General features: G+C 40.7%; 1 pseudogene; it reads right to left on the bottom strand.

Moving 5' to 3' along the window:
• Nucleotides 1-25,390: 25,390 nt before the first annotated feature.
• LOC103249970 lies at nt 25,391-25,660 on the bottom strand (annotated as a pseudogene).
• Between the last annotated feature and the right edge of the window lie 635 nt (nt 25,661-26,295).

Here is a 26,295-nt window from a genome sequence, read left to right as displayed (position 1 = left end):
GGAGGCCGTTGTTTCTCGCTAAATCGTTCCATGATTTGAGGTTAGGATCTGCTCTGACAGTTTGCTTCAGAAGGCTGTGGCGGTTTTGCTTTGTTTTTCCAAGAAAAAGCAATTTGAATTTCATTTGGTCTGGCCTCTTGAAAAAAAGAGTCAATAAGTCAGTCAAAAAATAGTTTATTAAAGGAAAACTCACTCGGGTTACTTGGTGTTGGTAATTTTTTTTTCATTTTTCAACCAATTTGCAAAGCTATTTCTCCAGAACAGCCAGCTTTAACTTTGTTTTAAGAATAAAGTTTTCTTTCACAAGCCCTTGCTGCTATCAGTTTGAACCCTAAGGTTGTCCCTCTTGGACCTTCAGAGAGATTTGCCCCAATGCCTTTTAAGCCAGGAAAATTAAGTCTAAAAATAATAGGAAAAATATCACAGATAACACACCCATGTTGATTCTGAAATTTCCTTCAAGTGAATCAACAAATTCAAATTCACCTGAACAGATGTCCCTGTCTGTCCACTGTGGAAATTATTAAATTCAGATATTTTTTGAGAGCCCACTACGTGCCAGGGTCTACTGGCATTTGGGATGTATCTGCAGACAGATCAAGTAAAAATTCCACCTTTCATGAAGCTTAGATTCAAGTGGGTGGAGATCGGCAATAAATAATAAGCATAAAAATAGGAAGATGAATAGAGGATGTCTAAAGAGAGAAAAGTCTAGGGTCTTGGACAATGGGGATATGACCTTGCCCATCTACAGATCTCATAGACAATAAGTTCAGGTGGTGCCACTTCATGGAATTCCTCGCAATTGGGCATGTGATTCACACAACACACAGCTGCACATACCCAGTTGTTCCTATGAACCTTTCTGGGTCTTTGTTCACCTCCTGCTATTGTTAACTGTGAATATGTTCTCCTGTCTCCTCAGAGGACCTAGAACAGTCCTCCACACAGAGGTGCCTGTCTATATATTGCCAAGTGATTGGCTCAAGGGCGTGAATATTATTTTAAATACTAGTTTGACATTAACAATGGAGTAACATGTTACCTGGAAATTTCTACACTTTTTTCCCCCAGGATTGTAAGTGGCAATTAGCAAGAAGTAATCAGTCAGACTTCTAATATGATTAAATAAAATTGTCATCAGGCAGGTAATTTTAAATACTGCCATGCTTTAAATACAGACTCATTAATTTTAGCCCAGTAGTATTCTAATATTTATTATGCATACATAATAATTTTAAATACGAGTATGCTTTCATATAGCTATGCTTGATAATCCTGCCTCCTCCCAAAATTATCCAAATAACAATTGATTTTCACAGCGCTCCAGTAGGGTAGCTAAAGGTTAATAATATGATTTGAGAGTAGGATGAACTAAAAAGGATGTCATCTTGATGATGTCTGGTAAGGAGGTGAGGAAACTTGACCCTTTATATGAGTCAGCACTAAGCACCTCTAATAGTCCTGCATGATAACTGTTTTTTCAGTGGCACTATAGGGCACATTCTTCAAATTAGTCATTTTAGTACATGTTAATTTGAGAACTGCTTAGCCTTAGAGGATACACAGTTTAGCAAAGCAATTTTTATTTATTTATGTGTTTGTTTGTTTTGCTCCAGGCAAGTCTTCTTAAATGAAAACATTTGTAAATTCTAACAGTTTGTCAAGATCTGAGATTGGAGCAGGATGCCATTTACAATCTTTTGGGGAAAGGACTAATTTTGCATGTCTGGATAGTTGCTTGGAACTTGTGACTACTCTTGCAGAGTTGAGTTGACAGAAACTTATTTCACAGTTCAATCTACATTATGTGCAGAATGTCTGCCTTCAGGAGGAAACAATAAAGAAAAGCAGGACTTGCTGATTTCAAAACTTTAAGCTCCAACTTACCTGCTCCAGCTTGTACTGGTTTTTAAGCTGGTAAGAGGTAATTTGTTCCCACAAAGCCATTTTTCTTCCCATTTCTCTATAGACAATAAATTATGTATATCCTCTTACGAAGCAACTTCATAGCTTTCTCGACCTTGATGAAGATCTGAATAAAAAGTCCTCAATGAGTAGAACATGACTTGAATAGTTGGGTCATACAATTATACTCATCTTCATTATCCCATTTCCAAAAAAAGTCCCCAGGAAAAGCAATTATACAAGCTCCTCAGGGACTCATTCAATGTAGCCCCTTGAAGAGGAAGATTATGTCTTTTAAAAATCTCCACCCCTCTTAAGTGCAAGCATAGTGCACTGCACATGCTGGGTAAATAGAATTTAATAATTAACAACTGTATGATGCAGAAGAGGCACTCAAATATTTACTGAATTTAAAAAAAGAGGAATAAAGGTACTCTTTTTCAGATCTAGTCTCAATTCTTCAAACTTCTTCTTAATATGTAAGACAGTTGGTCTCTCCTGTTCCTATAAAATCATCTTTTTAATATATTTTTGAAGACCTTAATAAAATCATCCCTTAGTCTTCTCTTTTCTGGATTAAATCCCGCTTAGTTTAGTCTGTTATGCTTTTATTGTTGTTGTTGTTTAGTTTTCTAACTCTGAAATTTTTAATGTTTTACATTTACTGTTACTTTTAACTTTTTTTTAATATTCATCCCCATGTGCCTTCATAGCTGTTGGCTCCATGAGATAAGCCCTCTCTTTATCTCTGAATGGTCTTTAGAAGTCAGTGGTTATCACTCTGACCTGGGTCTTGTTTCTGCTGAAAGTTAAGGATGCCATAGGTATTTCCATTCTCTGTCCATGTCAACTCCTGCAAAAGTATAATCTGTCGGATATGAGATGGAAACAGCCCAGACAACCATTGAGTCATACAACGATGAACATATGAATGCTAGGAGACAAATACCAGGGACTGTTATTTTGTTAATGGTTTATGTAATGTTACACAAAACAAGCCTCTTCATGAAGAGGCTTTTGGCAAATTAGAATCTGGTGTTTAGTCATGAGGATGCTACCTGAACACTTCTGTTTTTCCTAGGTGTGATGTCCTATGGTTTCCTTGGTTTGAATAGTTTTCCATCAAACCCATTTCTTTTTTTCTGCCCAATCTGAACTCCTTTCTCACTTATAACTATTATCACACAGTTCAAGCAACTGACATTTTTTATATTTCCTGCAGCACCTTGCCCAAGGCTGAGAACATAGTAGCATAATAAGTAATTGCTAAGTTAAGTAAAGTTGGTTATGTAGAAAATTAAAATGACTTTCTGAAGACCTGACTTTCAATCTGGGACCTTTCTATGAATCTACTTTGAATAAAAGTAAGTCATATCAGTCAAATTCCTTCTGGTTCTGTGTTTCTTGATAATCTTCTGTCACAGCAAGGCACCCAGACCAATGTGATTTGCAATGACCTGGATGTGACCGGAATCTGTTTGGTCTAACCCAAACCAAGCAGAGTCCTCACATTGGACTTATGGTGTCTATCCAAATAATCTTGGTTTATTCTACCCAGAGAAATTGTTTAATTAGGTGCTTGGGTACAGATAAGGAGAAGAAAAACTAGTTTATAAAAATAACTCTATGATGGCTGGGTGCAGTGGCTCATGCCTGTAATCTCAGTACTTTGGGAGGCTGATAACTTGAGCCTAGGAGTTTGACACCAGCCTAGGCAACATAGCGAGGCCTTGTCTCTACAAAAAGAAAATACAAACAATTAGGCAGGTATGGTAGTCAGTGCCTTTAGTCCCAGTCACTTGGGAGGCAGAAGGATCACCTGAGGCCAGGAGCTCGAGGCTGCAGTGAGTTATGATCTTGTCATTGCACTCCAGCCTGGGCGATAGAGTGAGACCTCGACTCAAACAAATAAAATTTAAAAAATAACTCTCTGGAAAACTAGGCAAAGCATTACTTAATTAATCATTCATTCATTCATCATTTGTTGAACATTTACTTACATCAGAAATTATGTCAACATATAAGCACAAGTAATTACATATGGAATTTTCATCTTTAAATATGTAGTGAATAAATGTTGGATGACTAAATAAATAAAAATCAGAATTACAATATACTTTTTAAACTATGAAGTCTTTAATAGTCCCCACACATTTTGATAAAGTGTTTCAAAAGGTCTGAATTGTCTGAGTCACATAGGGCAGTGGCTTTCCCAATTTTTCCACTTACAGAGATATGTCCTACAGACAGAGATATGTCCTAGATCACAGCTCAGGACACACACACACACACACACACACACACACACACACACACACACACACACACAAGTTCCTGTTCAGTTGTAGTGTGTGTGTGTGTGTGTGTGTGTGTGTGTGTGTGTGTGTGTGTGTGTGTGTGTATAAAAATGCCGGTCTCAACCAATTAAGTTGATTTCATGACCAAGGAGTTGTGAACAAAAGTTCAAAAGCTTTGCCTTACTCTACAGTGGTGGTTCTCAGCCCTGGCTGCACATCAGAATCACCAGAAACTTCACAAAAAACACTGATGCCTGGGCCCTGACCCTAACAAACTACATCAAAATGTGGAGATGAGTGCTGAGATCTGGTGTTGTTTTTATTTTTAAAGAGTCCTATATGGTTCTAACGAGGGAGCAGTGGGAGTTAGGAATAACTACCTGACAAAATGGAAATGCTCTTTTAAAATAAATTGACACTTTTAATCGTATAAGTAACACGTGCACCTCCTGAAAAACTCAGGTGGTATAGGTGGTTATATGATGAATGAGCCTCTGACTCAACCTATTGCTCTTTGCTTCCATTGCTAAAAGGCAAACATTATAAACAGCTTCTCGTACCTCCTCCCCAAGGTTGCTGGGTGTGTACAGGAATCTATAGAGTTTCTCCAAGTTTGTATTTCTGGGTAACTAATATGTTGTCAAGTTATAAAAGTATCTGCTGAGACCCCACCACCATGGCAGCAATCACGTGACTAGCCCACTCATCTGTCTGCTGCTCATCACCTGACGTCAGTACCTGTGCTTACTGCCACTTTGTGATGGAGCAGACCACCACCCAGTCACTTTAACAACCTTCCCTCATCAAAGGGACGGATTAAAAGGATTCGACCATGAGTAGCCATTCACCCTTGCCTTACTAGACTTTGGTGTGGCCATGTGCTCTTTGAGCCGTGGCCACCGCCATGTTTCCTAAACTTTGACACCCCCCCTCCCTTGGAGTGAATCTCTTCTCTCTCTCTCACTCTCTTTCTAATTTACTTTCTAAATAAATGATGTTTTCTAATCTAAAAAAAAATCTGTTGGTGTTTTGATGCAAATGACATCGGATTTGTGGATTAATTTAGGGTAAACCGACGTGTTTGCAGTACTGATTCTTCCTATCCACAAATATGATAGGTCTATTTATTCATTTATATTTTTAACTGTTTATGTCCTTCAAGAAGTGTTAGGTTTTTTTTGAAATAGGTCCTATACATTTTTGCAAACTATATCTAGGTGTGTTACCTTTTTATGCTATCATGAGTGAGATAATTTGCTCCATTCTGTTTTATAACTATTTGTTTATTGAAATGACACTGAATGTGGATATTAATTTTGAAACCAGTCCACCTAACTGAGTTATCTTCTGTTGTTAATAGAATTCCTTCAATTGATTATTTTGCATTTTCTAGGTAAATCTCTGCTTTGTCTGAAAACAGTTATAATTTTGCCTCCTCAGTTGAAGTATTGATATCTCATTTTTCTTCTTATCTAATTACATTGACTAGTACTTTCAGAACAATGCATTTTAATTTGAGAGGCTTACAGAAAGTAACATCTATTATACAAAGGACTTACAGTTAAGAATTATGTACATAAGTATATAGGCATGTCGAGACTAAGAAAAAATACAGAAAACTTGGCAAATCACTTTCAATAATTTTCTTTAATTGCTTTCTTCCTTTAAAAGTCTTTCAATTTTGAAGAAAATATCATTTCCTCGTGTTTGTGAATATCACAGTTGAGATTTTATCATGAATATTCATAACAGCTTTGCCTACATTTTTTTACTATCCTTGTCAGGTTTGATTTCAGTGTGTTGTAGCTTTATAAAAATAATTTAAAAGCTGTTATCCTTTTTTTTTGCTTTGGAATAGTTTGAATAGAGTTGAAAGTATTTCTTGGACTTAATTCATAAACTTTACTTGAAACATCTAATTTTGATGCTTTTTAAGCTTTTGACAAGTTCCTAATGTTTCTTCATGATAATTTATCTGTTTTAATAGAACTGCTAGATAAAATGCAGGATTCCAATTAAACTTAAATTTCAGAATAACAACCAGTACTTTTTTAGTATGTCTCAACTATTGTTTGGGACATGTTTATATTTTAAAAATTCTTTATCTAAAATTCAAGTTTCTATTTACTATATCTGGCAATTCTAGTAGTGGACTCTCTTGTGGAGTAAACTTTGGCTATAAATATTTTTCTAGAAAAATTTAATTTTCATTTAGGTTTACAAAACCATTGAGCAGAGTGGTCTCTTGAAATATTTCTCATTTTGTGCAATTTCTCCCATTTCCTTCACTGGGTCAGTTAAGGGTTTGTCTATTTTATTGGTTAAATTAAAAGCAGCTCTTAGAGTCATTATCTGTTCTTTCTGCTTTTTCTAATTAACAAAATAGAGAGGCTTATGTTTATGTCTATGTATTCCTTCCTTTTCCAGGCTTTAGGTTAATTTTGCCAGGAGAGATTTAGACTGGAGTTATTACAAAATGTGGGAGTTTTCAGAGAGTAGTTGATACCATGCTAAGTGGGTAGAGGGTGTGAAGAGGAGACTCGACTGCAGAATGGCCCTTAAGGAATTTCCACATTTCTGGACTGGGTAGAGAAGAAGGAAAAATGAAGCCCGAGGAGCAGCTAGCAATGTCAGACAGATCCAGAGAATAGGAACTCTCTCAAGCACGCTAAGTCTCCAGCTCATTCATTCATAAAATGGCAATCATATTCTCCACCACATAGTCTTTATAATGCATGCAAAACTCCCAGCATACACCATCGTTACCAACCGCCAGTCCCTCCACAGCCAGGACGACCCTCTATTTCCCATGTCCAGGTCTGAGTCCTGTTGAGTTTTCCTCCCTTTTCTTGGGTCTGAAGTTATTCTTGCCCATTAGTCTTGGGGGCTCTCTGCCCACTCTCTGCATGAACTTCCTGCTCCATTGTTGTGTTCACCCTTCACTTGGAGACTTCCTGCTACAGTGGCGGCCATGCTCGTGGCCGCCTGCTCACTTCTCTTCAGAACTTGGTTTCCCACGGGCTCATCTTCACTGGCAATCTCATCTCTCCTCAAGACTTTCTTTGGCCTTTTGGCCCAGGACACCGACTGAGCCTCTCCTGCTTCCAAAGACCGTCAGCCAGGACCGCGGCCACACAGCCACACGTGTGGCTGTGTGGGTATCTCCTTTCTGGACTACACTAACCATGAACAGCAGCTTCGGGACCAGTCCCGGGTTCACCTCAACATATCAGGTCCACCCTACTGCATCCCTTAGGACTCAAGGTGACTCGTGAATCTGAGATCTGAACAAAGCCCTTGGTCATCACATCAGAATTCTAGAAGAAATTGTTATCTAACCCTATGATTCTGGACTTGAAGGAAGAGTTTCTAGACAGACACATTAACTACCCTAGGGGATAGCATATATTTTTTAATGTGGTCTTGACCTCACTCCTTTTCAAAAAGTAGACGGCTGTTCCCACAGCTGAAAGATGAAACAGCAGGTGGTTATCTAGATGACCCAAAAAGCATTCTTGTCACTTAAACAGTTGCCATGGAAGGGAACAATTGCTCCTCTGAACATCTAGCCTCTTCCTTTTTCTCCTATATGGGTGACACATTCAGTCAACATGTGTGGATGCTACTTGTAGTTGGTTTTGATACTGGTGTCTGAAATCTCCAGTAGCAGCCAATACCATAGCCACTGACCACATGTGGCTATTTACCATTAAATTTGTGGTGACATTAGCCCGGTTCCTCAGTCACGGCAGCCCCACCTCCAGTTCTCAATAGCCACACGTGGCATGTGGCTGCTGTACGTGCTGCCCAGATTAGAGAAGGTTTCTATCATCACAGAAAGTTCTGTTGGGCTAACTCTAACCCTAGCCCTAGCCCTAACCCTAACCCTCACTGGATGCAGAAGCCAAGGAGCTTCACAGTGTCATCCCTGGAAAGGCGACATCAGGCAGATTAACCCCCCCTGTGTCCTGCCTTCCTTATTTCCAGAAATGACAACTGCTTACTGCTACTGGAGAATGGAAAGCCCCAGAAAACAGAACTTTTTATTCAAAATGTTTCTATATGGAAATGAAGAAACCATACGATGTTGTCTGAACTTTGGTTTCGAGTTCCTTTTGTATTTTTTTTAAGGAAAACAAAGGAGACAATAATCTCTCTTTTCCTTTCCACTTTTTTTCCTTCTTGGTCTTTGAGCAGTGAAGCAGGTTTAAGACCAGTGCTCTTTTCTCTGCATATCTAGCCCATCTCCCAGCTTCCAAGATGGGAGAAGAACAGGTGAAATCACCTCATGCCTTATGAAACACTTGCTTAACACTGCATGGACCCAGTGCTCATAGCAGGCTAGTGTTCAAATGCAGCCGGCAAAGCCAGCTCTGTGAATGCCAAGGTGGAAGAAGGAAGGGAGGGAGCTCCTCCCCCATCTCCCTTCTCCTTTCAGTTCCTTCCTCCTGCAAATGAGACCTGGCAGAGCCTCTGGCTCCTTCTCTGAGCACTGATCTCCCTTGTTCAGCTAGGGCATCATCATTGCACTGCAGTGAGGACCACGTGGAACAGAGCCACCATCTGCCTTGTGCCTGGGGAGGGCCCCCTCTGTGGAGGCAGCATTTTAATGTTGCAGGATGAGAGTTCTGTGGAAAGGTTTGGCTGTGTAGATGGCAGAGCTGGAAGTCAGAGACGTGACCTCCTGGAGTTTTATAGGATCAACTGCCTTCTCTTGAAGGTTCCCAGTTGGAGTGCAAGGCTAGTGGCTGCTGTCACTGCTGCTTACAGGACTTGGCAATAATAAAAATACAGCAGCCCTTTTGCTCATTGACTCAAAGTTCTTACAGCAACTCTGTGCAGAAGGTGCTTTCACTATTTGCATTTTGCAGATGGGGAACTTGGTCAGGACAGTTTGTGTCACTGGCCCCAGGTCGCACAGGTAGAGAGCAGAATTCAAATCCAAGTATTCTGACTGGACAGCCCACACAGCTCACCGCTACACTGTTAGCACGGCAGCTAAGTGGTGCTGAAAAGTACCCTGAGAAAAATAGCCACATTTGCCCCATTCTGCATTTCCAGTTTTCTCCCTAATGATCTGGCCCAGCTGTTGCTAACAAACCCCATGGGGCTTGTCAGTCTTGCACAGAGCAAACTTTATAAAGACACGTCACACAGTGCACGTCCAACCTCATTGTGTCAGCCTTTTTGTGTGGCTATACCACAAATTGAGTAATTTATAAAGAATAGAAAGGTATCTCTCACAGTTCTGAAGGCTGAGAAGCCCAAGGTCAAGGTACCAGGAGATTCAGCATCTGTGAGGACTTGTGCCTTCTTGCTACCCTCACATGGGTGAAGAGGCAAGAAAGGACAAGTGCTATGGCAGTAGGGATGGAAGAGCCAGGCTGCTCTTTGAAGTCCCTTTTATACAGGTGTTAATCTCATTCACGAGGGGCGGAGCCCTCATGACTTAATCATGTCCCCAAAGATCCCACCTTTTAATACCACCACAAGGGGGATTAAGTATCCGCATGAATTTTGGAGAGATGCAAATATTCAAACCATCGCACTTGCCCAGCAAGGTCTCCCTGAACCATACGTTTATGGAACACAGGGAGAGGAAGAAAAGGATGTGGATGGTGCCATCCAACTCCCCAAGAAGTGCACAGCCCATGAATAGTCCAGGGTTTGGGTATGGAAAAGATATCCAGGTGTATTCCTTGATTGCAAAACATAGGCTGAGGGCTCAGGATGTGCTAGATGTGGTGTTAGGCTCTGTGAGATAACTTGTCCACCGTCAGGTGACCAGGCCCTGGGCAAGCCATCTCTCATACTCCAGCACACCTGCCTGCACACCTTGTGAGTCTTAGTCCAGCTGGGCTCTCCTCTCCTGTTGTTCCTTCTTAACACAACTCTTCAAATTACATTCCCAGATGACTCCAGGTTGAGCTCAGAAGGAACAACAGTGAATGGAACAAGGTGGGAGCTCTTTTTTTTTTTTGAGTTGGAGTCTCACTCTGTCTCCCAGGCTGGAGCGCATTGGCATGCTCACAGCCACCGCAACCTCAACTTCTGGGCTCAGGTGATCCTTCCGCTTCAGCCTTCCACATAGCTGGAACTATAGGTGTGCACCACCACGCCCTGGTAATTTTTTGATTTATTTATTTTTTTTTTTGAGTTGGAGTCTCACTCTGTCGCCCAGACTGGAGTGCAGTGGCCGCTCCCGGCCACCGCAGCCTCGACCCGTTGGGCTCTGGCGATCCTTCCGCCTCAGCCTTCCAAGTAGCGGGAACTACAGGCATGCGCTACCACGCACGGCTGATTTTTTGATTTATTGTAGAGATGAGGTCTCGCTGCCCAGGCGGGTCTCGAACCCGCGAGCTCAGGCAATCCACTCACCTCAGTCTCCCAAAGGCACAGGATTACAGGCTGAACCACTGAGTCCAGCTCCAATTTTTTGATTTATTGTAGAGATGAGGTCTCACCAAGTTGCCCAGGCTGGTCTCAAACCCCTGGGCTCAGGCAATCCTCTGGCTTGGCCTCCTAAAGTTCTGGGATTACAGACCTGGGAGCTCATTTAACAATTTCTAAAGGACCAAATGACAAAGTGGAGAGAGATGCATCCCAGGTGCCTCCGCCAAGAGCAATAGTGCCCATGACCTTGGGGAACAACTGCAGTGACTTCCATTCCCTGCATCTTCCCTCCCACAGGAGGCTCATGTGACCGAGCCTCCAGATGCTGGCTTTGAGAACTGGCCTGCAGAACTTCTTGTCTGCACACTGCACCTCCTGCCAATCAAGAACCCCTCAGTCCATCTTTAATAAAGGGGTTGAACATGTGGTCAGTCGTGGGCCCAGGCAGCAGGTGCGTGGGATCGTAGCTGCAGATATCACACGGCTGCTGAAGGCCCAGGGCCATGTATCTGTGCCTCAGTGGATGGTGTGCAGGCTCACTCGCACTCTGTCCTCTCCCCTTTAGAAGGCCAAACCTCTTGAAAGACCGTCAATCTCTTTGCCTCTCTTTCCTGACCACCAATGATACAAGTCAATGCCCAGCATGATGGCGTCTTTCCCCAAATTCCACAGAATCTGTGCTACCAAGATAAGGGGTGAGCTCCTTGTCAAACCTCATGCAAACGTTTCTGTCAACATTTTCTTGGTTAGCCAGCTGCATTGCGCACTGATAACCAGCCCCTTACTTTAATTCCTTCATGCCCTGGACTTTTGTGGCCTCACTCAGCCTTCCTCCATGGCCGACCACTCTTTAAACGAGTCTCTCTTTCTCTGCCTGCATCTGCCAGTCTCCCTGGTCCTTTATTATCTCACAGGCCATCTCAGTGACCCCTGTGACTGGGTGAGTCTGAGGCATGGGCTGCAGGAGGGTCAATCATTTGGCAACCTTCCAAGGAAATAATCTCTAAATAATTTCTCAACATGTATGTAAAGCCAAAGCCTATGTAGCCCACACAGAAAAACTAAAACCCCTACAACTGACCAGAAACCCTCTTAGAAGCAGACTAGTGATCATTTGGGGGTCCTGAAAAGCCTCATCTCCTCACCCCAACTAACTTATCAGAACATCATTTCCTGTGGAGAGTTCTGAAGAACATAATTGTTGTCTCTCTTGCTGGCGCTGCTTGTCCTCCTTTCTAGGTTGGGGTCCCAAGTTACAACTGCTGTCCTTGTTCCATCTTAGTGTAGATCAATGACCCCTGAACCTGTTGTCCTTAGCTTAGAGCTCCTCCCCCAGTTCCAGACCTGTAGACATAAGAGCTCACTGTGTTTCCACTTGTTATTTCCTCTTCAAATTTAGTAGAGTCAAAGTGAAACGCAACTCACCCAGCACCTGCTCTTCGCACCCCCTAGCCAGCTCCTGTACCCCCATACTATCTCTGCCCAACTGGGTCCACCATCCACCCATCACATGCATGAGACAAGCTGAGCGCCCTCTGATTGCTCGCTTATCTGCTTTCCCCGATCTAATCAGTGACTGAATCCAATTGATTTTGCTTCCTAAATAACCTGGGAACTGTCCCCCTCCACCTTTACTGCCATTCCTCTATGTAAATGACAGTGTTTCTTACCTAGATGACTTTTACAGCCTCCCAGCTGACCTCCCTGTCTCCATCATTCTTCCTCCTCAGATAAGCAGCCAAAGTGACTTTTATCCGATGCAGATTTGATCACGTCCCTCTCCTAGGGAAAAAATTTCATTGCCTCCTCATTGCCCCCAAGATAATGACCAAACTCCTCAAATGCCTTGGAAGATGCTGGGAATAAGGCCTTGTCTATCTCTGCAAACTTTTTTTTAAAATGTCTTATCATTTAGTATTATTGTGCTCCTTTCAGTAGATTTTAGTAACTTGAATGACCCTATCTTGTCTCCAAAAATCTTTCTCTTTTTTTGGAGTGAGGATCTCACTCTGTAGCCCAGGCTGGAGTGCGGAGTGCAGTGGCAGAATCACTGCTCACCACAACCTTGATTTCCTGGGCTCAAGTGACCCTTCCATCTCAGCCTCCCAAGTAGCTGGGACTACAGGTGCATGCCACCATAGCTGGCTACTTTTTAAATTTTTTTTGTAGAGACAAGGTCTTGCTATGTTGCACAGGCTGGTGTTGAACTCCTGGGCTCAAGCAATCCTCTTGCCTCAGACTCCCAAAGTGCTGGGATTACAAGTGTGAGCCACTGTGCCTGGCATTCCAGAAATCTTTGTATATCCCATTTCTACTGCCTAAATGCCATTTCGTCTCCCACCCCCTTGTGCTCCTGGATACTCTCTGTGGGCCTCAGCTTGGAAGTTCCTCCTTTAGCAGCATCGAGACAACCAACATCAGGGCCAGGTGTTCTGGTCTCCTTGTTTTACAGCACCAGAGATTTTCCCACATCTCATACAACAGGGTGAGGCACCCGATTGTAATCCCTTCTAACCTTCCAACCCCTGCAGACCTACTAGCAAGAGAGGCTGAGAAGTCCTGCGTCCTTCCTTTCTAGCCACAGGGCCCAGGACACCATAGAGCATTGCAGTCAACTAACATTCACTGGGAGCATAAAAAGAGTACACCACGGACTTCTAAAATGTGCATGACCTAAGAATCTACCCTAAGGAAACAATCAGAAATATGGGCCAAGATTTTCTGCACAAATGTGTCTTCATAGAAGAATCCTAATAAAGAACATTCAAGTTAATCATGATGCATTTATGTAAAAAAAAGATACTAAGTAGCCTTATCATTTTCTGTCATATAATAGTATGAAGAAAAAGTTAGGCGGCATGGTATATGGTAATTTAGTAATATTTTTAATCTATATAGGAAAAGACAGTAAAGGAGCTAGCCAAAATGTTAATAAGTTTTACCTATTAGCAATGGGATTGTGGATCATTTACCTTTTTTGATGTACTTTTCTGTATTCTACAAGATTTCTTAATTGAACTTTAATAGACGACACTTTTCTAATTGGAAATACATACGTATGCTGGCTCACAGGCACACACAGGTACATGCCCTTGGGCTTCACAGCATCTACAGATCAGATTCAGTGGGCAGAGCTTTGGGTCCCACTGTGAGAGTGACCATGCAGGGGACAAGCTGTGGCATAAGCCCCAGAGGGACGTGTCCACCACATCAAAATCCTGCTGTGTGCCTTCTCTGGAGTTCATCCAACATATAAGCCATTGTTCCCCAAGTTCTTGAATTGCTCCTGAACTACAGGCACCTTTTTTGAAAAAAATTGGATCTTTACCATTTGATTATTTGCTATGCAGACAACCGCCTGCCCTGAGTCTATCACGCAGCTGGCTATGCTGCGGATTCCGTGAAGGTAGACCCTCAGAGCTGAAAGGACGTTCTGCATTGTTGATATCAATCCCTTACTTCACAAGTAAGGGAACGAAGTAAGGGAACTGAGGCCACACGGAGCAAGAAATAGTAAAACTTAAGCTAGATCATGTGTCCGTGGGTTGTATCTGCTACATATTATGTGATGGTTTAACACGGTCTCTAACCTATGTTTTCCTTTGGAGAGTTATCTAATTTTTTAAAGTTTTTTTCCTAATTCTGAAGCTTTTTCATGCTAATTAACTGTGTGTCATTTACCCAGGCTGAACCTGAGATAAAAACAGAGTATTTGAGGTACTCATACTGATGTTACCGTCTACAGAGATACTCATTAAAGAGAGATGAATAAGGCTGAGAGGCAGAAATAGTGAATTACTCAGGGGTCTCCATCCTTCTCCTGTCATCTGGAGCTTTCCTGGGCATTCCCAGTGAGTCTCTTGTCTAGTCTGCTCTGGTCAGTTCTGTTCTGGGACACCGGCCATTTGGTTCCTCTCTGTTCTTAGCCTCCACTATTGCTGACCCTAAAGCCATCAGTTATGTTTCCAGTTCTTGCCAAAGTTGCAGGCCACCAACCACGGCTAGTACCATCCAAGATCTGCATGAACATGCTGACATCTACCCCTGCTGAAGAGGCAACTCCTGTCGGAGCAGGAACTGCTGGCACCAGACCTGATCCTCTTCCAACGTCTCACTGGCATCTGCTCTTCTCTCCACGTTTCTGATGTGAGTCCACAGGACCTGAACCAGGTGACAATGCAAAAGGTGATATCTCACCCTGTTCAGAATCCTCCACCCCTCTAAACCCTGCCAGTGGCCTCAATCAAATGTGCCCTGCTCTCTTCCTCTTTAAGGTTATCCTTGATTCCGCATATGAATAAACCCTAAGTAGTCCTTCTCCAAGATTCTAGACACATTCAGACATGGCTAAATCCTGAAGCAATTCAAGTGAGAATTCTTGCTGTATCTTGATATCTGTGATGGATCAAAACTCCGAATGTTCTGAATGTCGCCGGTGTCCCTCTTACCTCCTAACTTTGTCCACTCAGGCTCACCCCAGTGCTCAGGAGAGCTCTGCTTTACTAGCCTGGTTCTTAGGCTTATGTGATGCAGAATCAGGAAAAAGAGGATAGAAAGGGAGAGGTACCCAGGTAAGAGTTAGAAAGAACTTACTGATGGTTGAGAAACAAGCGAAACTAAAGAAGCGAAGAAGGATTGCTGCCAGCCACTTGAGTTATTTTAAAATTTGTTTGTATGTTCTCAAGATGTGTTTCTTTTTTCTGGGTGATCCCTATGGGGAATGATTTATTCCTGCCCCCTCCATATTTTATATTTCCAAAAAAGCATAATGACACGCCATGTCTACAATGTGACTTGGATTAGGAGTAACATATTAGAAACCTGAATGAAACAAATAACCAACTTAAGAAACCCCTAAAACGAACTAATGTCCTAGAAATGCTACAGAATAGATATCAGAATTAAACTTCAGTGTTGGTTTTTGGTACCAGCGTATGAAACTCAAGACTCAACTGCAATCTTGATTTTCTCATCAGCCAAGAGAACGTAAGTTAAGATTTTGTATAGAGTAGGGGTGTCCAACCTTTTGACTTTCCTGAACCACATCGAGTAAAGAGGAATTATCTTGGGCTGCACATGAATTGCATAATATAGTTAGTATGCATGTATATGTGTGTGTGTGTGTGTGTGTGTGTGTGTGTGTGTATAGACTTCTTTTTGAATATTTTATTGTAGGGTTTAGAAAAATGAGAACAACATAAAACTAGTGGGAAATTTCACTTTGTTTTTGTAACACTAATCTGTCAATGTCTGGTTCAATGGAAGTGGTCACAATTCTTAGTGAGTTCTCAAGGTGCTCATCAGAAATGTTTGTTTGAACTTGGCTGTTTGTGTGCTTCATAACTGAAAATAGCTGCTCACAAGTGTACATGCTGCCAAAAAGCATTGTCATGAATAAAGCTTGATAGTGAACGTCAAAAATGGAACTACACATTGGGTCACAAAAAAGTTAAATGCTAAAAGACACATGATATTAAGAGATTTTGTAGAGCTGCCCACATTCCCAGGTTGGAAATGCCTGGTACGGAGCTTCTGAGTTTCCAAGTAATTTCTTACATATTAGCTAGTCTGGATGTTCAGAACAGCTTGCGGAGACATGAAATACGTAATAGCTTGACTTGGAGATGAAAATACTGAAGTTCAGGAAGGAGTTAATTAACTCACTCAGGGTCGTGTGGCCAGAAGGAGCTACTGATGATGGTGGAAAAAATTGTCCAGAAGCTAAAGACATATCCTTGAAGCCCTAATGAGATTCAGCGAAATGACTCAAGTGCCGTTGATACTGTCAGAAGAGTGGGAGTACTTGTTAGGTGATTGGGAAAGGAGCTGTTTAGATTAATATAGTTGCTCAGGCCTGAAAATGAAGAAAATCGGGTTGCTGTTAGTTTAAAGACTTCACACAGCGATTGCATAAGACTTTGGGCTCCCCATGTCCCCTGCTGACAGCTCGATCATTGGAAGGACATGGGAAAGTGTGAAAATCCCTGAGGTAACTTTGAGTTTTAATAATGATTCATAAAGATGGAAGGAGATTTCTGAACTTACCAACCAGGCTGGAGGAAGAAGCTGAAAATTCTCGAGCCAGGAACTTTGCAAAGCTGCTGACAATATATTTCACTGCCAAATTGTCTCCCTACACCAAAGTCATTTGAGTCTGTATTGACAGGAAGAGGGTAAAACTATCCTAAAAATGTTTTGGCGCATTGGTACAGAAATATTTTTTAAAGGCTAGTGAGTCTGCTGGCCAACGTTTTGTGACCCAAACGGCATGACAGTACCACTCCCCACTTGGTTACTGGGTTTCATGTGTAAAGTTGCATGCAGCAAAAAGGAAACTCAGGTTTTGTTCTTTTTGGAATGCATTGATGTCTCACAATTATTTGGAAAATCTCTCCCATTACATACAGACACAGCACAGTGGTTAAGATCCAAATATCTTTGGAATGACCTACTTCTAGGCTGTTTGCAGCATGACCTTGGAAAGGTACTAAAATCTATCTACACTTCACTCGGTCTACCTGACACACAGACCTGAGACTCCTCCTCCTCCTCTTTGGAGGGAGGAAAAATGGGCCTGTGGACTAAGGGTCATTTTGAGGATGCTGAAGGACGTGATAAGGTGAACAAGCAAGATATGGTTGTCTGCACTTACTGGGAACATCACTTTCCTCAATTTCCGTGAGCCTACCTCCATGACTTTCCAGGTAGTCCTATAGATGAAGAAGCCATGGAATTGTTACCCCACTGCCCTTCTCTTTGTCAGAAGGCCATTTACTCACCTACCACTTCTTTCTTCTTAAAGCTTCTCCATCCCCTCCAAAAAAGTTCTTCTCATGATCTATCCCTCTCTGATTTCACAACTCACAACTCTTTATCTCTAATTTAGAATATTCTTTACTATATTTCTTGAATCGTTAGCTTTTATTTGGGGCAGAAGCCCATGATATCCGATTAATTTACTATCTTTTCCTTTTTCACCATTTGTTGAGGGTGGGTCCCCCCACAGATCCTTGTTTTGCCAAACTCTCAGGAACATCTGAAGAATTGGGAGCACAGAGCCCACATGTGGCATGACAGAGGAGGGCAAAGAAAGAGACAGAAGAAACAGGAGGAGGAGAGACCAGGTGGATACCAGGGAGAAATAATTTGGGGGAAAAAAAATTCAGAGAGGATTTTTAGAAAGCTTTACTGGATGTTTTGAAATGAAGCTCCTGCCTTTGTCTTCTGGTATTCACCCTTCAGAAACCGTTAACGAGGCTCTTCAATAGGTTGTGTGTATGTGTGCATTTTGATGCAACAACGTACTGAGACTGACCTTAAAGTAAAAACAATACAGCATGGATACATTCAAATTATATATTGTTAAGGAAATGCTTTATATGACTTTTACGTGTGCATGTTTTTCCTCTTCCTAAATTACACACATCCTGAAGATAATAATTTGGGGTTTGACAATTATTCTCTGTAGTTAGCATATTGCCTATCACCATGTCTTACATGTGGTAAATACTTGTGAAATATTTTATCCCTTGATTGACAGGAAATGCATGTTTGGCAAGAATAATTACAATTTGGTATTTTTTTTTTTTTGAGTTGGAGTCTCACTCTGTCGCCCAGACTGGAGTGCAGTGGCCGCTCCCGGCCACCGCAGCCTCGACCTGCTGGGCTCCGGGGATCCTTCCGCCTCAGCCTTCCAAGTAGCTGGAACTGCAGGCACGCGCTACCACGCCCAGCTCATTTTTGATTTATTATAGAAGCCAATATTTTACAATATAAGACATTCAAGAACTTCATCCAAAGGACATATTTTTGTTGGGATTTTTTTAAAAAAAGATACTCTAATGGCAAGGCATAACTGTGTTCATAATAAACTTGAAAGAGAAAGCATGGAATTTAGTCTTATGCTAAAAGAATCATTAATGTCTACAAGCCACTGAGTATGAGTAGTGTCATTATTTTCTAGTCAGATTGTGCACAGCAAGCAGAGCAGTCTCAGAGATGACCCTGCTTCAGACTTTGGAAGGTTTTCTGGGGGGGAAATTAACTGTGGACTAAGATGATTTTGAGTAGTGGCATGCCGGCAAATATTTAACAGCTGGCTTGCTTTTCAAGGGAGGAAAAAGCCCTGGTCTATAGTGTGTGCCAATTTCCATGGTGTAAATACTCTCATCATGGCTGATTTCAAGTTCCCAGTGTAGCACCACTAAAGGTAAAATTGGAAAAAGATGTCCCAAACCAGCTCTTCTGAGCTCAGGCACACCATTGATTCTAAGGTTATCCCTTTGTGGATATCCAAAAATCAAGTATGAAAACTGCAGAGGAAGATGGGTTTGTACAGCACGTGTGTGTACTTCTTTTAGAAACATGAGGCTGAGACTTTGAAAAGTGACATGAGGCACTAAGAATTATCTTTAAAGCATTACAGAAAGAAAAAAGTATATACAAATATAAAGCCAGTCAACCAGTTAATAAAATACATCCACTTTCAGTACTACATTTGCAAAAACTGCTTGAATTTCATTAGCCCACCAGGCTAATGTGATTGCACTAAGAGAGCCAGAACACTAGAGTTATAGACTGTTATGCCCTGAAAGATCATTCAACTAGCACCTGCAAGGCATGAGATTTTATTGAGATAAGCATCAAATGAGAAATATACCAGCATCTGAACTGGTCAATCACCTGAAGATTTCTCTTCTGCATGGCCTACATTCTTTTGTATCCGTTACTCCATTAAAACCCTTTGCTCCACGTTGTGGAGGACCTAAGAAAGATGTGCCAGCGGATGTACAGGTCTGATGACCCACAAGCTTAAAACAATTGAGAGCTTGTTGCAAGCCAATTTATTTTGTCTTTTAAAGCAAGCTTTTTCTGGTATGTGTACTGCATGTGGGGTATGTGTGTGTATTCGTGTATGTGTGTGTACAGACACACAACTGCACAACCCGCCCTCTTTTTCCAAAGCTCTGTCACTCCCTCCTTTCCAGCCTAATCTCTGTACCTACCTCAGGGACAAGAGTCACAGATGAGGACCTGTTAAGGGTTCTTATTCATCCTGATAAAGTTGATTTTTTAAAGCGAATGAATGGAAAGACCCACTCTAAAGGGCTTTAAGTACCTCGTTGCTAGGACTCATACACAATGATAATTTTTACAAAAGTACAAAAACTGTCCAGGTTGAGTGTAAGTCTGATGAGAGAAGGTGCACAGTAATCTTATTTCCCTTTTGGGTCAAAGAGGTCGCTGACTGAGCTTCATGAGGGGTGATTATTATACTTCACATGATTGTACTAATTCATATTCCAAAAGATCTACTACCCTGACCCCAGAATGTTTGTTCTTGATCTAGAGCTGGTGGAGCTTTCAGAATTCAGCCTCTCAGAGAGACAGCCAGGTTCGTGGAGTTCTGAATGAAATATCAGTGAGCATTAATAGCAATACCAAGAGGTCTGTTTTAGTCTGTTTGGACCCCTACAATAGAATACCATAAATTATAAACAATAGAAATTTATTTTTCACAGTTCTGGAGGGTGGGAAGTCCAAGATCAAGGTGCCGAAAGACTGAGTTAGTGTCTGGTGAGGTACCACTTTGCAAAAGCAGTCTTTTCGTTGTAACGTCACACAGCAAAAGAGGCAATCTAGCTCTTTGGAGTCTCTTTTCTAAAGGCACCAATCCTGAGCCCAAGAGCTCTGCCCTCATGATGCAATTACTTAACAAAAGCATCACATCCTTTATTGCCAACTTGGGGGTTAGGATTTCAGCATAATAATTTGGGGAGAGGAGCACAAACATTCAGACCTTAGCAAGGTCACATTGAAAAAAATCTCTACAGTTCACATAGCTTTCATTGTACATCCCACTGGATGACGTAAGAAATGTCCATCTTTCATCAGGAAAGTAATCCAGAACAACCTACTGCCTCAGACACTGGAAGAAATAGATATTTTATGGAAGAGCTTGGTTGCCCTCTTTAATTCTAACCCTGAATGTTAAGAATAGATACAAAAAAATTCTTTGCTACCAAACTTGGCTTTGTATTTCATTTATCTTACTAAACTCTTTGAGATCATATTAATTTTTTTAGCCAAGATGAACCACATCAGCCAAGTTTTAACTCTATATATAAAACAAAACTTCATTGTAAGTCTAGACTTTAAAATTTCAAGGGACTGTTCCAATAAGATTTAATAAACTATATTGAATCGAATAAAAATAAACTCCACGGACATAGTTTTATAAATGCAAATCATGACTTTCTTTCAGCCCTCATTTCTATCTTTATATCTTTCATCCCTAATTTATATAGCTTTTTCTCTGATTACATATTTTACTGATGTTTTGTCTTGTTAACATTTTTCCCCAGAAATTCTATTTGCATCACATTAGTCCTGCTAAACTAGCTTTTAAAATTTGGTTAATAAATATTTGCCTAGTGTTATCTTTTTCTTTATTCCTATATATCTGTTTCATTTTTATATGTGTCTTTTGTAGCAACATATGGTTAAACTTTGTTTTTATTCATTCCAATAGACTTTTACTTAAGTTAATGAAGAAATGCAATCCATCATTATGTGTGGGTCTTTTGATTATCCTTTTTAAAATCTGCTTCTTTATTTCCCCCTTCCTATCTTCTGTTGAATTGATAGGATTTTCTATATCCTTATTTTTTGTCTTCAGTGGAAAATTGGGAAGCTAGAGATTATATTTATATTTTAACTTTTTGTTTAGCGATAATTGTATATTTACATGTACTAGTAAGAAACAATATAGACAGCTCCTGTAAACACTTCACCTATTTTTCCTCAATAACATCTTTCATAACTATAGTACAGTATCACAACCAGAAGATCAAACATTGATAAAATCCTGTGACCTCATGCAGATTTCATCTGTTTTACATGTACTTTATTGTGTGTGCATTTAGTTCTGTGTGATTTTATCCTATGTGTAGATTCATGTATTTTGTAATTATCTTAAATATATAACATACATACCAAACTATAAATGCAACATATTTAGCTAATCAGAGTTGGGGTTTACTAATATCATATGCCTGAGTTAGTATGTGCATTTTATAATCTATTTCCAATTATATTTACTAGCATATTTTTATTAATTCCTGTATTTATTGGGTTTTTTCCTATCATATAGATGTCCCTTCTTTTTGATGAGATACATCTTTTAACAGTGAAAGTCTGTGCTTGGCAAACTGTCTTTATTATATGTCTGAAAATGCCTCTATTTGAGTGATAATTTAGATGGGTATAAAATGCAAGACTATAAAAATCATGTCCATTACTAGTTTGATGCTTTAAATTCACTCTTGTTTGACATCTGTTCATGAGAAATCTCTCTTAGTGGCATATCTTTGCCAATAACCTGTCTTTTCCCCTGGTGGTTTCCATGATTTTCGCTTTATTTCTTATCCTTTACATTTTCACTCTGACATGTCAAGTTATAGACTTAATTTAGTTTACCTTTATTAGCAGTTGCTAGATACTTTCATTTTTAGGATACATGTTTTTCTTCAAGTTTGGAAAGTTTTTAGTCATCATCTCTTTTAACATTGTTTATCTGCCATTCCCTCTAGTTTCTCTTCTGAAATTTCAACTGACATTTGGTGGAGCCTATCAGTCTATTCACCATGCCTGAATCCCTTTTTCATGTTTTACTCTGGTCTTTCTATGCTGCATTCCATGGTAATTCTTCAGCACTATTCTTCATTTGTGTCCAGCCTATTGTTTAAATTGTTTATTAAATTTTAAACATTTTAAGACCACTTTTTATTTCCAAAGTTTCATTTCTGCTTTTGTTTTGCAATATTTTGTTCTTTTATAAATATGATGCTTGTATTTATCTGTTTAAGCATGCTAAACATACCTGTGCTAACATGTTTCTCAGAATTAATAATAGAATTAACTTCTGGATGTAATTCATGTTAATTGCCTATTTTGCTTTCTTTCTTAGCATCAAATGTCTTGGTGACTTTTACAAGCCAAAATGCCTCTAATAGCAATAGATTTACAGGATCATTTTGAGGTATTTAGTTTGGTTGTCTTGTTTTGGTTTCTCTCTTCCTCTGTGATCCAGATTCCCATCTAGAAGTTTGGAGGTTGCCCTTATCAACCTGCTTGACCCACAGCCCAGAATTGGGTCTCATATTATCCAAATCTGCTGTTCAGTAATGTTATCTCTCTTTCCATCTCCCAGTCAACATAAGACTTTATGAGGCTTCTTGTTATCCCACTGTGTCTGTGTCTATGACTTTCTTAAAGTTGTAGCTGGTTGGCAGCAGTTGTTACAGCTTCCTTTCCTAAAAGATGGGTTCGTGCCATTCAGCCCCAGGCTTCAAGCATTGAACCTGGCCTTGGTCCCTCACCTCAGGTGAAGGATTTTATTTTCCCTTACTCTAAAGGAACTAGACTTCACCTACTCCTGCCTGCTTTCAGTCCCAGAAGTAGCAGGCCCACCTCTGTTTTGCATTATTGTTCCATTTCTGGCCTAGGGAGAAGTTTGTATGGAATTTAAAGTCAGCTAATCTTATTTGCTTTTTACTTTTATTATTTTATCAATCATCTCTGTATGTTTGGAACACAGAGGGCACTTTAAAGTCTGAATTTACTGCATCATTCTGTCCATTTAAATAATAAAATTAACATTCATTGAACATGTACATGCCGGGCATTATTCTAAGTCTTTTCATATCTTACTTCATTTAATCCTACCTCATTTAGTCCCTGAAGCACATCTGTGAGGCAGGTACTATTCTGTATCACCATTCTATATGAGAGGAAATCAACACGCTCTAGAATATAAATAACCTATTTTATACAGGTATTCTGGCAAGTAGCAAAATAGGATTCAAATCCAGATATGACTGACACCAAAGCCTGAGATCTAGACCTTGATATAGTAAAGCTAAGATAATGTCTCCTGATAATGACCTGAAACTACTGGCTTTCTCACCTTACAGAGGAACCTACAGGAGGAAGAATGGAGTGGAGTGTGATTCTGTGTTACTGGTTTCTAGATAGTTACTTTACTGATTACCAGAATGATTTGAAAAGTCACTGATACAACCTGGGTTTCTATATTCTCTATAAAATGGGGTTAGTAACAATTAATATTTCTCCTGGATTCCATGTAAAGCTCAAAAAATAAGAATCTAAAGCATTTAAAAAATATAATATACATATATATTTAAAATATTTTATAATGATTTCAAGCTCTTTTTCCTGTGTTGAAACCAAGAGATGTCATAAGCAAAGTTTATATTATTTTCTCTGACTATATTGCCTTACACTTGCCCACGCTAGAGCTCATTTGCTATTTCTCTACCCACTCATGAAACCTCATGAGATCTTACTGGGGTTTATCCCTATCAGTTTGACATTTCACTTCCATCTTTAATTTTGGAGATCTCACTGTGTACTCTCTGATTCAAATCACTTACAAAACTATTAAATAGACTCTTAACATTTTTCCATCTGGTGAAAATCTTTTCCTCTACCTTGGGTTTCCTATTAAGCCAATTCTTTATCTATAGCAAAACAAATGCTACCCCCACTTCACTCCCTGACTGGTGGCAAATATCTTGACTATTCCACAGTTTTTGGTCACCATTCCTTCCTTTTCCATGGGGGGACATCATATACAGGGAAGATCTGATTGAAGAGTGAAACCCACCTGCTCTGGCATCTACTAGTGTCCTGACCAGGGCCAGGTACTTAGCATCCTTGAGCTTCAGTTTTCTAATTTCTGATGTGAGAATAACATATCAATCCCAAAGAAAGGATATAGTGATTTTATAAGATCATGTATACCAAATGCCATTTAGTGTATCTGGCACATAGTAGGTTTTAAAATTTAATAATTATCCTTATCAGAATCTGAAGCCCAAAAGCATTGGCTTGCAGCAAGTGTCTGAAAAAGCATGTGCCGACTGCATTAACCATACTTCAGTGATACAAATAACTTGCTTCTTTTTCCACTGTTAATATACTGTCAGGCTCAGTAAAGCAGCAGCATACCCTAATTTTCAATGTTGATAGATAATGATGACTCATTTCAAATTCCAACAAACATGTAAGTTTCATTTTCCATATAAATGGTGGTTCTTTTTAAACTACTCTGATGTCTTTGCAATGAAAGAGGGGTTGGATCTTGAGTAATGATGGTGAGTGTGATGATGCCTGCAGAAGTGTCCAATCCAAACCTGGGGACCATCAGTGCTGTCCTTTATCAACCATGTACAAGCTGTTTGTGTGACTCATTGGTGGCTAGAGCGTGCTGTCTAGTCAAATGCAAATCCATTCCTGAAAAATCACTGACCTCCTCCATTTGGGAGTGACAATTCATTTGAATGAGTTGCACATTTGTTTGCAACTGTTTTCATAACCTAAGACTCCATGGGTATGAGATAGAAAGAGTTTCAACCTGAATAGAGCTTTCAGGAAATCTTTGGCCTGAGCTTTTCTAGACTGAGTTAATGCCGTGTGTGTGTGTGTGTGTGTGTGTGTGTGTGTTCAATTAACCAGGATAAATGGAACTAACTGTGAGAAAGGGACAGAGATGGTAGGAGGGAGGAGAGAGGCAAGGAAAGCAACAGAGTCACTTCTCTTTCTCCCTTCGTCTTCCCCTTAAATCAATTTCCCCAGCACCACATATGTGCTACCTTTGCTAACTGAATGTTTCTAGAAAGTTGCACTATTAAGTTCAATAAAGCAGTAATATGCCCTAATTTTCTTTCTTTCTTTTTTCTTTTTTTGGACATACCACACAAAGACTTAATTTAACAATCGCAGATCACCCTCAAGTGTCGACCCCAACATCCAGGATCCAGCAGCCAAGCCCAGTGCAGTGTCCAAGCCTCTCGCTCTGACTCCAACAGGGTGAGCATGTCGCCCTCGTGCACCGGGCCTTTCACATTGCAGATGATGGAGCGGCTGGTGTCGTCCATGAATTCCTTGCTCACCTGCATGTGATTTCCTTGTGAACTGGTCCTGCCCAGCACTTTGATGACGCTGGTCAGCATGATAGGGTGCACACGGCTCGTGTCCATGATGACGGGGTGGCGGTGGTCGGGCAGAGAGCCCTAATTTTCTTTTCTTTTTTTTTTGAGTTGGAGTCTCACTCGGTCGCCCAGACTGGAGTGCAGTGGCCGCTCCCGGCCACCGCAGCCTCGACCCGCTGGGCTCCGGCGATCCTTCCGCCTCAGCCTTCCGAGTAGCCGGAATTACAGGCGTGCGCTACCACGCCCGGCTGATTTTTTGATTTATTGTAGAGATGAGGTCTCGCCTGCCCAGGCGGGTCTCGAACCCGCGGGCTCAGGCAATCCACTCACCTCAGCCTCCCAAAGGCGCGAGATGACAGGCTGAGCCACCGAGCCCGACTAGAGAGCCCTAATTTTCAATGTTGATAGATAATGAAGACTCACTGCAAATTTCAACCAATAAGAGGTTTCCTTCCCCACATAAATGGTGGTTACTTTCAATGCTAATTTACTAAATGCGTATTTCCAGAAAGTTTAACAGCTTATTATCATTGCCGTTGTATACTATAGGAAGTAGAATTATTTCTTCCTAGAGGCAAGTACACATTGCAGTTTGTTCTTTCATAGCTATCTATATTCGTTTGCTCAGTAGATTTTTCTCCAAGTCCCTGAGTCATATCTTCCTGGAACACAAAACTTAAACC

The sequence above is a fragment of the Carlito syrichta genome, unplaced genomic scaffold (genome assembly GCF_000164805.1).
Source record: "Carlito syrichta isolate Samal-C Ts95f unplaced genomic scaffold, Tarsius_syrichta-2.0.1 Scaffold47312, whole genome shotgun sequence".
In the NCBI taxonomy this organism is placed as follows: Eukaryota; Metazoa; Chordata; class Mammalia; order Primates; family Tarsiidae; genus Carlito; species Carlito syrichta.
This window is presented reverse-complemented; position numbering and strand designations above follow the sequence as displayed.